Source organism: Cupressus sempervirens, chromosome 3 (assembly GCF_028749045.1).
Source record: "Cupressus sempervirens isolate cs-2001-9-10 chromosome 3, ASM2874904v1, whole genome shotgun sequence".
NCBI classification, from domain to species: domain Eukaryota; kingdom Viridiplantae; phylum Streptophyta; class Pinopsida; order Cupressales; family Cupressaceae; genus Cupressus; species Cupressus sempervirens.
Window position 1 is genome coordinate 1,057,015,462 of NC_143120.1, and position 16,064 is coordinate 1,057,031,525.

A 16,064-nucleotide genomic window follows, 5' to 3' on the forward strand; every position below is an offset into this window, starting at 1 on the left:
AATGGCTATTAGGCCAACCTAAGTCCATAGGATTTTTAGATCTAATACAATTGCTAGAGAATATTAGAAAATCTTGACCTGACTACAACATACAACTTATCTTGTAGATCTCAAATCACTTCTCGGCTCATACTCTTGCCTGGCCTTCAACCTCTGCAACTCTTAATAGCTTGCCTTTCCTTTCAAGCTTTGTCTCCTTGAGTCTCCATATTCAATGTACTAGTGCAATCATCTCTTCATGATCACTCTTAGAAGTAGTGTCTCTATGCTCTTCCTTCTCCTGGATGTCTCCTTCTTGACACCCTTTCAACCACTTTGTAGATTTGGCACTTTAGCATCAATAGTATCAGCAACTCTTTGCTTCTTGGTTTATGACTTCTTAAATAGAAGTCTTGGAGTTCCTTTTCCTACTTGATTCTTCCATTTTAAATTTCAATTTGCATGGATTAGGTAGGATTCATTGTATCTAACCCATATTTTGTTTCCTCTAGAAACTTCTTGAATAACCCTTTAGAATTTGCCCAAAAATGGTTTACATAAGATTATGTGCCAAAAATCATCATCCTTATCTTCCAACTCGTTCACAAAATTCAATGCAACCACTATGTTGACTTAGATTTGGCGAATCTTCATCATTTGAAATAATGCAGCAACTCGACACTATTGAATATCATTAAGTGTGACCAACCTTGTGACCAAAATTTGGAACTGTGTTACTCAGCATCAACTATGTTTTTCTTGATGCTTGGCACCTAAAGATCACTTGACACACATTAGAAATATCTGTTACTCAGCTTCTACTAAGAATTTTTTGGACTTCAACTAACTTGCTCGACAATTGCTGATGATCTTAGTTAAATCTTTACAGTCAACCTTGTTACAAATTCTTCCTCCACTATTACTAAGTAAGACCAACCTTTGAATCTTTGAGTATGTCACCAATACATTACTTAACCATTGTCTTAACTAATCCTTTCACTTCATTACAACATCATAAATCAACCTTTCCTTTAGGTGCTCTTGTTAGATCTTGTTGATCAAATCCTCTTCAGCAATCAACTAAGTGATAGTGCTTGGATCTTATAAACAAATATCATCCCTAAATAGCAAGTTTGAAATCAATGGAAAAAAAATGATTGAAAACATTCTTTTACAACAATATCCCTCTTTGATCTTCAACAACAATGAGCTTTTCAATCAGATTTCCAATAGAAAATAGTGGAGCCTTGCAAAATCATAGCCAAATATGGAGCCAATGCCTATAAAATTGATTTTCCATCTGATTTTGGCATCTCTCCCATTTTTAATGTGTAATATTTGGTTGTATTCAAGGGTACACTACCTCAAAGTAGTTAAGGGGTTAGCATTAATCTAGAGCCTACAATAGTACATTTATCAAGAAAGTTGGAAGTTGAACAAGTGTTGGATTCTAGAGTTAAAATGTCCACCAGGCGGAAGGTGTGCATGGAAAACCTCATCAAATGGAAGGGAAAGCCATATTCAAAAGAAACTTGGGTTGTTGAGGTAGACTTCAACAAGGCAGGGATCCCCCAAGACCTATTGTCTACAGGAGTGACATAGTTTTCTTTTGTGGGGGACTATGATGTAGGGACACCTAGGTAGTCTTGTGAAAGACCTAGGGCTCCTAGGATATTTTGGCTTGTAGTAGTGCTAGCCACATCTCTAGGTAAATAATAGGACTATCCTAGTCCTAGGTTGCGGTAAGTTAAGTGGGCAAGCCTCATAAGGCCTAAATTGCCCATAGTTGTTTAATTAGGTCTAATTGAGAATCTTTGTGTTTTGAAGGGTAGGATGGAAAAACAAGTGTTTTTAGAGTCTTTTTACATGTCTTGTATCTATTTAAGTCTTTTTTTAAGGTTTGGTAACTTTTGGAGCAATATGCTATCAAGGGATGATAGTTCGAGCAATATGCTATCAAGGGATGATAGTTTTGAAATGAGGGATTATGAATGCAGCTACAACACATGAAATTGAATCTATGAAAAACTAAAGAAATCCCAGTGATAGGAACTGTCAATTCCTAGTGACAAGAACATTAGAAACATAAATAAACATTAAAAACTATGAGAATAACAAAGGTAACAATTCACAACATCAACTAATCTATAGGAAGCAATACCAACACCAAGCATATAACTAATCTAATATAATAATTTACTAATATAAATCTGATATTGCTATATTGATTTATCTCTTAATATGATAGAAAATTCAGAATATCTTGGTTGTTATTAATAATTTGTATAATAATGAGATTGTGATAATCCATCTTACCTAGCTATGATATTAATTAGTTTGCAAATGTATTAATATGAACTAACTTATTATTTTAAAATAAAATAGTATTCTACAATAACTCAAGCACACCAAACTTAAGCTATAGAAATCACTTAGCAAATAATCCAAAATAACTCACAATATTAACAACCTCACCAAACATTCCAAGAGCTGGCCCTTTCTTTGGTCTGTAAGGTGAGTTGAAGAAACTCTGATGTTCTACATTGGATTAATTAACAAAACTTTTATTTCATTCCTAGATTTTACAAAGAGAGAATAATACATTTCTATTTGTATTGGGTTACTTATATATATGCAGTTGTAACAACTTTTACAACTATTTTAATGATATGTACCATTCAAACAATAACAACTATGTAATAATATAAAAAATCTCAATCTCATGCCAAGAATAGGCAATGTTTGTTACTATTCCAACAAGCAACATTGTCTTAAACAAAAATTATTTGCAATAATATGATTAGAAATGGTTTGGATTTTAGTGGTCTTGATTTTCACGTGAGACTATACTATCTCATCTCCTTGGTAGCAATAACCTCTTATGCTTGGTTGGATTCTTTATCATCTATGTACGAATTTAGCTAGGAGATATTTCTTTACTATTCATGGTAGAAAAATAGGTTCATGGTTGGCCACATTTGTTTCCATTTGCTGGCATGTAATTCATCGTGGATGTTCTCTTAATGTATGAAATTTGCGATGGAGAAGACAATGCTTTTTCCAATTGATAAATATGCATTCCAACATAGTTCATTTGGAAGAGGTAAAGCCACTGTGAAAGTCACAATAATGTTTTTAAATAATAACATTCAAATAAGTTGTAAGCCAACATTATTCACAATAATTCATGTCTCAGATGTGATAGGAAGATATTATTGAGGCGATAAGAAGATCTACTCACATATGAACATACTAGTATAAGCAATCAATAATGAATTCCCCAAAATTTAATCTCAAAACATTATTGAATATTACTTATTTATATTAATCTATATGCACCATTATAATGGTGAAATGGAAAGAAATGAGATAGAAATGGAATAGGGAAGTAAGTAGGAAAGTGTTTGAGATGGATTAAAATATGGTATTAAATGGGTCATAAATGACTTTCATCAATAGGCTGATAAAATAAACTAATATAGGAAAGTCCTTCTTCAGCTGATCCAACTCGGTCAACATTGGCTCAAAAATAATTTTCCTTCAGACTTCCTTTGGTAAGTGAGTGAGCTCAGTTAACACTTGTTCCATGCTAACTTTTTTTTGGTAACCGAGTGAGCTTAGTAGACATTGTCTTCCTATAAACTACTTTTGGTAACCGAGTGAGCTCAACATACACTAAATTCTTGGTATATAATTGAAATTTGTGTAACATCAAAGAAAATGTACAATTGAATGATTATATCCAACAACTTGGACCCATTTTAGCGTTACACCATTGGATGATGGATTTTGCATCTATCAACATTGCTCCATTTTTGTACTTTAATTATTCACAAGCTAAGGATCTTTTGATGCATGCACCTGCACCATCGTGTTCTCCCTTTCCATGACCAACCTCTATGAAATTCCATACATATTGAATTCTAGACAACATGCACATCTTTATCGACCAATAAGAAATCCATGCATTCTTGAATTGAAATGTGCAATTGTCTAACCAAATAATGTGTTGGCAATATGGTATGCCCCTATTACCCAAATCTCCATAAAATAGTTGAAAAAAATCATGTACAAACTCCATAGAATATGATCAATTATCACTGATGTAAAGATTTTACTCCCTCAATATCTTCATGTCATCTTCTATCCTTGTAGGTGAATGCATGAATGTTATGAAAACAAATATAGAAACTTGTTGAGAAGTATAGTACTTTGCTTATACCTTATTTTTTGGTTGTAGTATGTAGTTCTCTAAAAAGTCTATAATCAAAACAATCGTATCCAATAGAAATGTATCCTTGCACAACTTGAATTCTAAATCCAGCCACCGAGCTCTATCTATATGTCTTGCATGATTGTAAATAATATTTTCACAAAAATGTTGGAATGTTCAAATGGGAAGAGTACTTTTGAGAGGGGGCGGGGGGTGGGGGGGTTTGAATCAGAATTAACTAGTTTTTATCCTTTTAAACCCTCATTAACACATAACTAAAATTAAAGTACATGCATGTAAACATATAAGAAAACATGAAATGAAAGCATGCATCAACACATGACACGAGTGGTAACCCAAAAACCCTCTAAGAATAAGAAGGTAAAAGTGGGGTGGGGATGACACCCACAAAAATTACTGTAGCAATATGTTCAACCACTTTTGATGGTTTGCCCTATGAAAGGCCTGCCCTGTTAAAGGCTTTACACTGTATCGATAGTGACCTAGTTAGAGGATTTACAAACACTTTACATGAAGTGTCACCTTGTTAAAGGATTTACAATAGGTTGTTAAACCCACCTAATTCAATAGGATTTTCATCACCTTCTCCAAAGGTTTTCCCACCTAGCTGTTAAGCTAACCTATCAATATAGGATTTGAACATCTAATACAATGGTGAGAAAGTATTAGAACATTTGACCTAATAGAGTGCAGTCTTAAATTATTGGGTTTAGGTACTAGATCTGCTCTTTTTGTTCTAATCCTTGCTTGATCTGATCTCTGTATATGTCCCCTGTTCTATTCTGATCAACTAGATATGAAACTATTGCAATGTTCCTCTAAGTCTTTCCTCCTTCACATTGAAATTTTGCTATAATCTCCCCATAATTGTTCTCATCCACATACAAAATGGAGTTTTCAACCTCCTTTTAAAGATTTTGAAGACTTAGGGTTAGGTATGGGTCTACGATCCACATTGAATCTCAAACTCTCGCATACCTTGCATTTTTCTCATTGGTTGCATGCCTTCTCCATTTTTTTGATTGGCTACATGTAGATTGCATAGGGAATATAAATGATTCATCCTTATCCTTTTTCCTTTTCAAAATATCTCTATGTCAGCTCCAAAAATGATTTACATCTGAGTTTGTGAGGGCACAAACTCATATGTTGATTCTGTGTTACTTGACACATATTATATTACTGGTGCTCGACACATGAATGTTCATATATTACTTGGCGCATGTTACATTTCTGGATTGCTCGACACCTATTACTTGCTTGACACCTAAAGTCACTCAGCACCTATTAAGATTCTGACTCGAAAACTACTATAACTCACTCGACATACATAGTGTACTCGACATATATTATGGAATTGGTTAAGTGTGTTGACACTAGAATGTCAAGACTATTCTAAGACCAACAATCTCCCCCTTTGAGATGAGTGTCAAAAACACTTAACTATGCATTAATGAACTGATCTTATTGAGTACATTCTTTATTCTTCCCCTTTGACATGAGTGTCAAAAACACTTAACTATGCATTAATTAATTGATATGATTTTCATTACCTTCTCCAAAGGTTTTCCCACCTAGCTATTAAGCTAACCTATCAATATAGGATTTCAACATCTAATACAATGATGAGAAAGTATTAGAATATTTGACTTGATAGAGTGCAATCTTCAATTGCTAGGTTCAGGTACTAGATCTGCTCTTTTTTTTTTTATCCTTGCTTGATCTGATCTCTGTATATGTCCCCTGTTCTATTCTGATCAACTAGATATGAAACTGCTGCATTGTTCCTCTAAGTCTTTCCTTCTTCACACTAAAATTTTGCTATAATCTCCCCATACATTGTTCTCATCCACATACCTAATGGAGTTTTCAACCTCCTTTTAAAGATTGTGAAGACTTAGAGTTAGGTATGGGTCTACAATCCATATTGAATCTCAAATTCCCACTCATACCTTGTATTTTTCTCATTAGCTGCATGCCTTCTCCATTTTTCTAATTGGCTGCATGCAGATTACATAGGGAATACAAATGATTTGTCCTTATCCTTTTTCCTTTTCAAAATATCTCTATGTCGGCTCCAAAAATGATTTACATCTGAGTTTGTGAGGGCACAAACTCATATGTTTATTCTATGTTACTCGACACATATTATATTACTAGTGCTTGGCACATGAATGTTCCTATATTGCTTGGCACATGTTACATTTCTAGATTTCTCAACACCTATTACTTGCTCGACACCTAAAGTCACTCAACACCTATTAAGATTCTGACTTGATAGCTACTATAACTCACTCAGCATACATAGTGTACTCAAAATATATGGTGGAATTGGTTAAGTGTGTTGACACTAGAATGTCAAGACTATTCTAAGATCAACAATCTCCCCCTTTGACATGAGTGTTAAAAACACTTATCTATGCATTAATGAACTAATTTGATTGAGTACATTCTTTATTCTTGCTCGACATACATGCAAAATTTCAAAAAAATGTTCAGAATTTTGTGAGCAACAATATACCTTATGACTCCTCCTGAGTTGATTATGCCTAGTCCATTCTTGAAACTAAAAATCTATGCTGATGTGCCTAATTCTCTTTGTCCTTTGTCCTGTTCGTTTTCCCTATGCTTGTATACTATATCTGATCTATATGAGCTCCTTGTTTCAGATTTGTTCTCCACATGCTTGTCAAATTTTTTGCATCTCCCCCTCATTTTGTCTCATTTTTGCATCTCCCACTTTATTCTCAAAATGAATGAATCAAAATTGTCAAAATTTGGTATTCTCCATATATCTTCATATATCTCCCCATATATACATATCTCCCCCTAATGTATATATCTCCCCCTTTTTAACACTAATGTCAAAGGATTCTAAGGAGTGATGCCATACTTAGCCAAAAATGTACTATTACCTCCATGAGTATCTTCAGAGCTGCATCCCAATTTTCCAATGCAATGTCTAGTGACTTGTGCTGGATGGTAGTCTCTGCAGCAAGGTGTATAAGTCTATCTAGGGTAGAAAGATTTGGATCTTTCTTTAGGATTGTTTCTATGTATGCTTGATCCTTGTGGAGGACCTCTAAGTGTGGGGTTATGGAGGACTAGATTTGCATCAATTTTTCCTTTATGTTTGCCTCCTCTACTATTAACATAGCTAATTCACTTTGTGTGTGAAGCATCTATGATAAATGCTTCTCACTCTGAGTTGGATTTTTTGGAAGTTGCATGCTAGAAATCTTGAGATTTCTTTCCAAGCTCATTATTCTTTGGCTAGTCTCTTGTGTGAATTTTGAAAAATCACATAGTTTGTTGTACAATAAGAAAGTGTTCCCAAGTACAATTTTTACTCTTCCTAGTTTCTTAGCCAATTCAACTTGTGCTAATGCTATATCATTTGATATTTTCTCATTTACTTTGCCCTAGAATTTTCTTTCTGACCATTCCATTAATTTTACATTTGTATCATGGTCTACATTAGTCACTTGGTCAACTGTATCTGATAGTTGTTCTATTATAGGCCTTATTTCATCAGGTGATTGCAAGTTGAAGGCATCCATGAAGATGTCCTTTATATCATTCAATGCTTGCCTATACTTGTATTCTCTTCTCAATACTTCTTGTCTCTTTCTCCTATCCAGTGCACCTTGTATTTCATTTATCTTTTCTAGGGTGAGGGTGCTAGATTCATAGGAGGGAATGATGATTTCTTCATCAAGTTTAGCATCTCTATAGTGAAGTATCCTAGCTACCTTTCTAGAGCTTGGGCCTCGTGTTTGAACTTGTATTGATATCATATCAGTGCTCAACTTTTGAAGAGTCTAAGTGGGAGTACCAATTTTTGGTAATTCAAAGAATGTTTGTATTGTAGCTTTCTCTTCATCTCTTGTCTCTTCCTTCTTTTCTTCTAATTGCCCTTTATCATTGACAATTGTTGGGGGTGAACTAGTTAACTGTTCTTGTTTTCTTGTATTTTCCCCTATTGTTGCACTCAACATCTAAAGTGTATCACTTACTACTTTTGGCGGAGATGGTGGTGGAAGTAGTAGGATTTTAGTAGCATCAAAGCTTGAAGGTGGTTCTTGTGTTTGCACCTTGACTTTTCTTAGATCTGCTATTGCCTTGTTGGACTCATCAACACTGATCAATATTGAGTTTGTACATAGGTGAGCTTGTCGTGTAGATTGATCAAGGATCTTTGAGAGATCCTCTGCAGTTAAAGGATTGATGTTTTGACATGAAGTGTCAATAAAATCCTTTATTTTTATGATCTCTGTAGGTGTGATGGTGGCATGAGGAGGGCTAGGAGGTGGCATTTGTGTGTCTTGCACACTTTTTTCTTCCTGTTCATCTAATGGTTTTCCTCTCCTTTAGTTGTATTCTCTTCTTCTTCCTCCTTATTTAATTCCTCTTCTACTCTTCCTTCCTCACCTTTCTTCTCTTCATATTTTTTCTCTTCCACTTTCTCTGTTGTCTCTTTTGCTTATTTTTTCTTTGATCTGGTATTGACTTCCACAATTTTGTGGATTTATTTACAACATCCTCTATTTTAGTTTAGAGAATACAAAATGCTCTATATTTAGGAGAAAATTTGCTATTGTGCATTTTATTTTCCTTACTCATTTGACCTTTAGTCAGGTTTGGCAGCACTCTAGCTAGGGTTGATTCTCTTATCTCCTTTTCCATTTGTAAGAAAAATTGCCACTTATCTTCAACTATCTTGTATTTTTTGGGCATTGTACTATCTAACTCTAGAGGTGTGCATTTGTATTTAGCCATCATTGCATTCACTGATTCCTCTATTTTATTTTTCTCTTCTTTATTGAGCTTATTAAATTCTATAGTCTTTAAACCGTTCAAGTTATTTTTCTAATATTTACACATAACTTGTCAATGGGAAACTTGGAGGGATGATTTACCACTCTAAATTGGTTGTTGTCATCTAAATTTGTTCTTTCTTCATCTGAATTTGGTTGGGCAACATATTTCCTTCTCTTCATTGGTTCTTCACTAGTCTTCTTTGTGGCTTTCTTCTTCTCTTTGGCTTCATCTTTTTCCTTTTGAGTTGCAGCCTTGGTTTTAGCCCTTGTGGTAGGCTTCTTTCTTTTTACTGTAATGAGCTCTATCCCCTTCTTTTCCTTGGGCTAGGATGCAGGTTGAGTTTTGGCTTTCCTTTTTGTGGCTTTGGCTTTAGTGGGTGCTTCTTTGACTTCTTCTTCCTCAACACCTTCTTCTTTTTCCTCTCTTAGGCCCTGTGTCAGTTCTTCTGGCTCTTGCCCTTGCTCACCTTCTACTTCTTCTACTTCTTCTTCACATGCTTCACCTTCAATGCTTGCCCCAAATGTCTTCTTTATCTTTCTTACCATTTTGTCCTTCTTCTTCACTATAGAGGTTGTCTTCAAATCTATTACCACCCTGGATTTGACAATATCATAAGTCCCAAAATGAGGAGCATCCTTATCAATCTCTTTTACAAGTAAAGCAATGATTGTAGTTGAAGCCTGGTCTACATCAATCTCATATCCAAGTGGCCTAAGCCATCTTACTCTAGGTACCACAACTTGGATGTAGGTGTAATCTATGTCAACCAAAAAATAAATGTTATTTACATGCTGCTCAACCAGTGATACTAGTATCTTCATCCTTTGTTTCATGGACTTCTTGAAGTCCTCAAAGTAGCTTGTCATCTAAGAATCAAAATTGTCTCCCATTTTCTCAATAAACTCATTAACTTGTGTGACAATTGTCTTGTTAGGATCCCATTTTACCTTTCCAATTGATGGAAATTCTTTCATGACATAGAAAAATATGCAAACCAACACTGATCCAAATTTGCATTGAGCTCCTTTAGATTTCCTTATGGCTCCAAAATTTTCATTGATTTGTTGTAGAATGAGCTCTACTAGATCATAAGTGTGGTCCTTCTTCACAAGTTTGTATGTAACATCTACTGCTATACATGGAAAGTTGTTCAATCTGCTTGATTGATAGAATTTATGAGATATAACTCTTACAGTAAGATCAAGTAGGGGTTCATTGATGGTGTCAATGGTCATTCCCCTATTATTTCATTTGGAACCAGTGTTTTTCTCTATGGCCTCCTTTTTCTCACTTCTCAGGGTCTTAGGCCGATCTAGGGTTGGGAATCCAGTAACCCTATGAACAATTTTATTTGTGATCTTCATTGGCCCTGTTTCTAACCAAAATGATCCATCATGAATTCATGTGAACACTATATGAATCCATTTAGTCTTAAATATAATGGGAAAAACTAGGGCTTTAGTTAAACCTATTGGGCATTCATTTTGCACAAGGTCAACGGTAGGAATCCATTGCGTAATTCCTCTCTTGAAAAGAAAATCTTTTTAAGGATCTACTCCAAGGTTCAATATTTGTCTTGCGACATACCAAAATCTACTTAGTAGAAGATAAATGTGAGTGTTCACAAGGAGGCCTTTGCTGGTTCTAAAAACTCTTTTATCTTGAAATCGAAGCAAATCTGTTCGCTATCTCAAAATATCACACCAAAAGAACAATATTTTTCTATTTTTCTATTTTTCAATGAATGCAACTCTAACAATGCAACTACTATGAGATCCTATTCTAATAGGGGGTTAGTAAAGAAAATAATGAAACTAAAAGAAAATAACATGAAATCAAATGACTTGAAATTGAAATTCCTAAACGTACATAAGCTACAGAACAAAAAATGTTGCGAGTTAAACCTTCGAAGAAATCGATAGGAAACCAATGAAAACAAAAGTAGAACTTCCTAGAATCCACTAATGCAATTTTTAGTGGCAATCTTTAACAAATCAAATGATTTTTCACTCTTCATCAAATCACAAGGCCACGGAAAGTGCACTCATGTGAGACAAAAAGCTATGTAGACACAATCGGGCGATCTCTTCTCAAGCTCATTATGTTAGTGGAATTCGTATATTTGTAGCAAACACTAGAATTAAAAGATCACACAACCAAAAAAATAATAATAAACCTTTGGCTCAATCACAATCTTATTAATAGAATTCACAAAAAAATGACACATTCGGGCAAGAATAACTACACTCCAAATGCAAGCACCAAAAACATAATTTTATTGCATAATAACGACGGCCTTTGTTACATTTTACAATGGGGTATTTATAATAAATCATCTCCTCAATTTGTGTTGGGAGTGAGAGATATCTTGATGCAATAAAATTCTTTTAAAACATTTAAACAAACTAAATATATACAAATTGACACTCTAATTGGTGCTTAGAAGGACTCCATCCATATTTTATTCAATAATTGGATGCATGAGCCCTTTAAATGTTAAAAAAAATGAAAGCATGAGAGAGAAAGTAGGAGGAAGCCATCAGTCAAAGTAGAAGTGCATGGAGGTTCCAAAAATAGGGTGTCGGAGTTAACTTGCCATCAAAATGCATTCCAAATGCATGAAAATTGCTATTTTTGGAACTAGTAGTCAACTATCGGCACACCCCATAATTGTAGATTTGTAGACCTGCAGAGCTACAGACCTACAGAGCTGCATGAAAATGTAGACCTATGGACTTGCAGACCTCGACTGGGTCAAAATCTCAAAATTTTAGCATCTATGTCATGTCCCCTAATTTGAGTAATATAAGTAAATTATTATGAATAAATAAATATATTATTTCTTAAATGTTATAATATATTAAAAGAAATATTGATATATTATTAATGGTATAATATATTATTAAAGGATAAATAATAACATATTATTGATATAATAATACGTTACTAAGGTAATAAGGTAATATTAAAGGTCAAATCATTATTAATAAATAAAATAATAATAATAATGTTATTATCATACAATATGATATTACATTATAATTATAATATGATAATAGTATTAAAATATAATAAATAAAAGATTTATAATATTAGTAAGGTAATCAAGATATCAATTGTACACATAATAATAACAATAATGTTATTAATAAATTATGTACATTGTTATTAAATAAATATTGAATATATAAATATTAATAGTAGTGCATCAAGCATTATTATATAATATTGATATATAATTATTATTATGATAGTATAAAAATATATAAATAAATGATTAATGATATTATATTATGAAATGGACATGCAACATAGTTGCATGCTTCCAAAATCATGTATACAAAGGTACACATGCACACACATACATTAATGGGCATATACATATGCATATATGCTTACATACATGGCTAGATCTTACATCATCATGCCATCTTGAGATCATTGATATGTCTATGATGAAATTCATTTTGGTATCATTGATATATGTATATATACTTACATGCTACAATGATGTATCACTTGATCATTCTAACATGTATGGATGTATCCGTACGACAACATACTTCAATAACATTTTCAGAGATGACATCATTAATCCATGGTTGAGGGTCACTGTCGCACTGTGGATAAATAAGTAATTCATGATTGTAACAATTACTTATGTTAATCCATATGATTATTATAAGTAATTAAAATGTCTCAAGCAATGAATACTTATCGACACTTGATTATTTTATAAGTCAACGAGATTACCTTTGGTAGTACATTATCGGCTCTCAATAACTGATCCACTTATTTTGTTGTTAATTAATCAAGGCAACAAGCATAACAAGTAAAGGAAATGGTTCACTATGCCTATTCAAATATTATATATGAAGAATGCCAATTGGCTATGGAGGAGGCCAAAAAAGAATCAATACTATATTTGTTACCTTGTGGACTTTTTGCTCTCATCGAATATTATTAATTTCTGACACAACCTTTTCATATCCAAATAGAAGCATCATAATAGTCATATCAGAGACAACATAAAATATAACACATTGTATATCTTCATATCAGAAATAGCAGTGGACTCATAACTGCGTAGTTATATCGATATATCAAACATGGCACCACATAGCTTTATTGATGCCTACAGAAGGAGGTTCATTGCATAGTTTACATTGATACATTAGGAAAAATATGGCAAAAGGATACGAAACTAAACAAATGAACCCCAAAATGGGCTTATTACAATGAGGCCAAAAAAGAATCAATACTGTATTTGTTACCTTGTGGATTTTCTACTCTCATCGAATATTATTAGTTTCTGACACAACCTTTTCATATCCAAATAGAAGCATCATAACATTCATATTAGAAACAACATAAAACATAGCACATTGCATATCTTCATATCAGAAATAGTAGTGGATTCATAACTGCGTAGTTATATCAATATATCAAACATGGCACCACATAGCTTTATTGATGCCTACAAAAGGAGGTTCATTGCATAGTTTACATCGATACATCAGGAAAAAATATGGCAAAAGGATACAAAATTAAACTAAACAAATGAACCCCAAAATGGGTTCATTACAATTGGTATCAGAGCCTGGATCTGGCAATCCTGTGAAGTTAGTAAATTAATAATAAAGTGATGAATAATTAGGTAAAAAGAAACGTATGGGGATCTATAAAAAATCAATTAGATATTTGACTGTTATCGAATGTTTTGAGTTTACAGAATAAGGGAATGAAACAATCAAGGCACTATTCAACTGCAGATTTAAATAATAGGAGGTTCTGAGAACTGATAGTCATAGACCCTAGTAATAATATATAGGGCAGAAGACGCATCTAATGCTGAAAACTTCATCAGTGGTCAGGAGTTACTCGCCCCACATGGCACTGTGATCAACTTCTTATTAAATGATCAAAGTTTAAAAATAACAGAGATCTCTAAGTTGCAGATTGATATATCTATTGCAGGGTTCTATGGTGCAAATGGGTGTTGTTGAAGACCCCTCTAGTTCCATTGGTGTTGAGGGTTGTGTATGGAAACAGTGCTAGTCATCTTAATATAAATCTTTTTTGAATATTAATATTATCTTTAGTTGATTTCTGCTGTGAGCCGTGTGCAGGTCAAGCAATTTCTGTCATGGGCTATGAGTAGGTTGTGAACCATGGGCTGTGAGCAGAAGAAAAGAGCCTACATAAATAAAAAAAGGAAATACTATATTATAAAGAGAATGACTGAAAAGAGAATGCATCCACATAAAAAAAAATCACGATATTTGAAGAAAAAGAATACCATTCCAGCAATGTGTATGGTTTGTCATATTTGGCAAGAATTACAAGTTTGTCACATGAAGCCTTTAAAGCCTTCAATAGCATTTTGTAGATATACGATGTTGTAACAATCTTTGCCTTCTTTTGAAATCCATTCCAAATAGCAGCCTCAGTTTGTGCACTCATTTATACTTGTGTTCAACAACTATAGAAAAGATACAATCACATGGATATTTAAAAGACAACAGTCGATAAATACATGAACCATATAAAGGAATGCATGGATGTAATGATCTGTTAGCTAGAAAACTGCCACCAAGAAAACATCAAATATTATTAACTCACATATAGTGAGGAATGGTAAGAGTTAGGGTACCGATTCCTTTAAGAATATGAGAGTCAAAGTATTATGAATTTCCACATCATCACCCTATCACATGAGACATAAGGTAAGTAAGGTAGGCCATGGGTACAACATGAACCCACTTACTAAGGTAAGCTATTTTAAATTTTAATTTTTTATATAGAAATGTAAATAATGTTTAATTTGATTATGAATAGAGTGAATATTAAGAATATAGAAGTATCATAAAAATTTATAAGTTTCTATTTAATTGTTTAAATATGAGAAATAGAAGTATTGCATACATAACATAAGAGTAATATTTGTGTATTACAAATATTTAGATATTACTATTTTCAAAATTATCATTATTCAATATGTGATCGAAAGAATATCTTATTAGAGATAAAAGTATAAATGGCACTAGTAAATTATTGAAGAAAGGAGATATCTCAACATAATCTAAATACTTTGATCAATCACAATTGTTAGTAATATGTATTGAAATCATATGGTGATCATGTGTAAAGATTCACTAAAGACTCTTAGGGGAGAATCATTGCAGATTTAGCACGTTTGCAAAACTCCTATCCCTAAGGGTCGGGGGGGGGGGGGGGGAGGTGATATAAAATCAAAGGATAAATTTGAAGAGGCTACCACATATTGAATATTTCAGTCAACATAAGATCATATTTGGTTTATTTTGAATTTTGAATTTTAAGATGAAATTACTAACATTCTTTTATTTTGGGATTCTCATCTAAGAATCAAATTGTTCTCAGGATTAAACTAGAGGAAGACCTTAAGTGGATATGAAGATTACTTCATACTCCTAAATCACCACTTCAACACATAAAGTTATATATTTTGTGCATATTTTGTTATGAAATAATTGATAGTGTCTTTCTTATTACTGACACATTCATTATTATGAAGAATATTAAATAGTCTATCAATGATTCTAGTTACAATGAAATTAAACTAAAATATATATGAAAAATGAAATATAAATAAATACTTCATACGAAAAATGAAATGAAAAATATCTATGAAAAATGAAGAATGAAATATAATATTGAATTAAGGGATAGAGGGTGTAGTTGATTTTGCATAAACAAGACCATCCTAGTATTCTAATAATAATAGACAATGGAAAAAGAAAGAATTTAACCAATTATGATAGAAGGGAAAGCCATGTGATTAGATAGTACATAGGGGTTTATTTTCTCATCCACATCATGATCTCATAAGATAGGGAGTGGGTGGAGGGAGAGACAGAGTAAATTCGAGCACCTGACAGATATCCTCCAGGGAACCGCTTGTAGCTTTTTTCACGCGCCCTCTGCACCGTCAATCTACCATCCCAAGATGATTGTAATAGGGAGAGAGAAAGATTCCTGTGCCAAATAA

At 33.2% G+C, this 16,064-nt stretch overlaps 1 pseudogene; it reads right to left on the bottom strand.

Moving 5' to 3' along the window:
- Positions 1 to 16,064, bottom strand: part of LOC149570378 (ABC transporter G family member 39-like) — a 134,506-nt pseudogene that overhangs the window by 95,948 nt on the left and 22,494 nt on the right.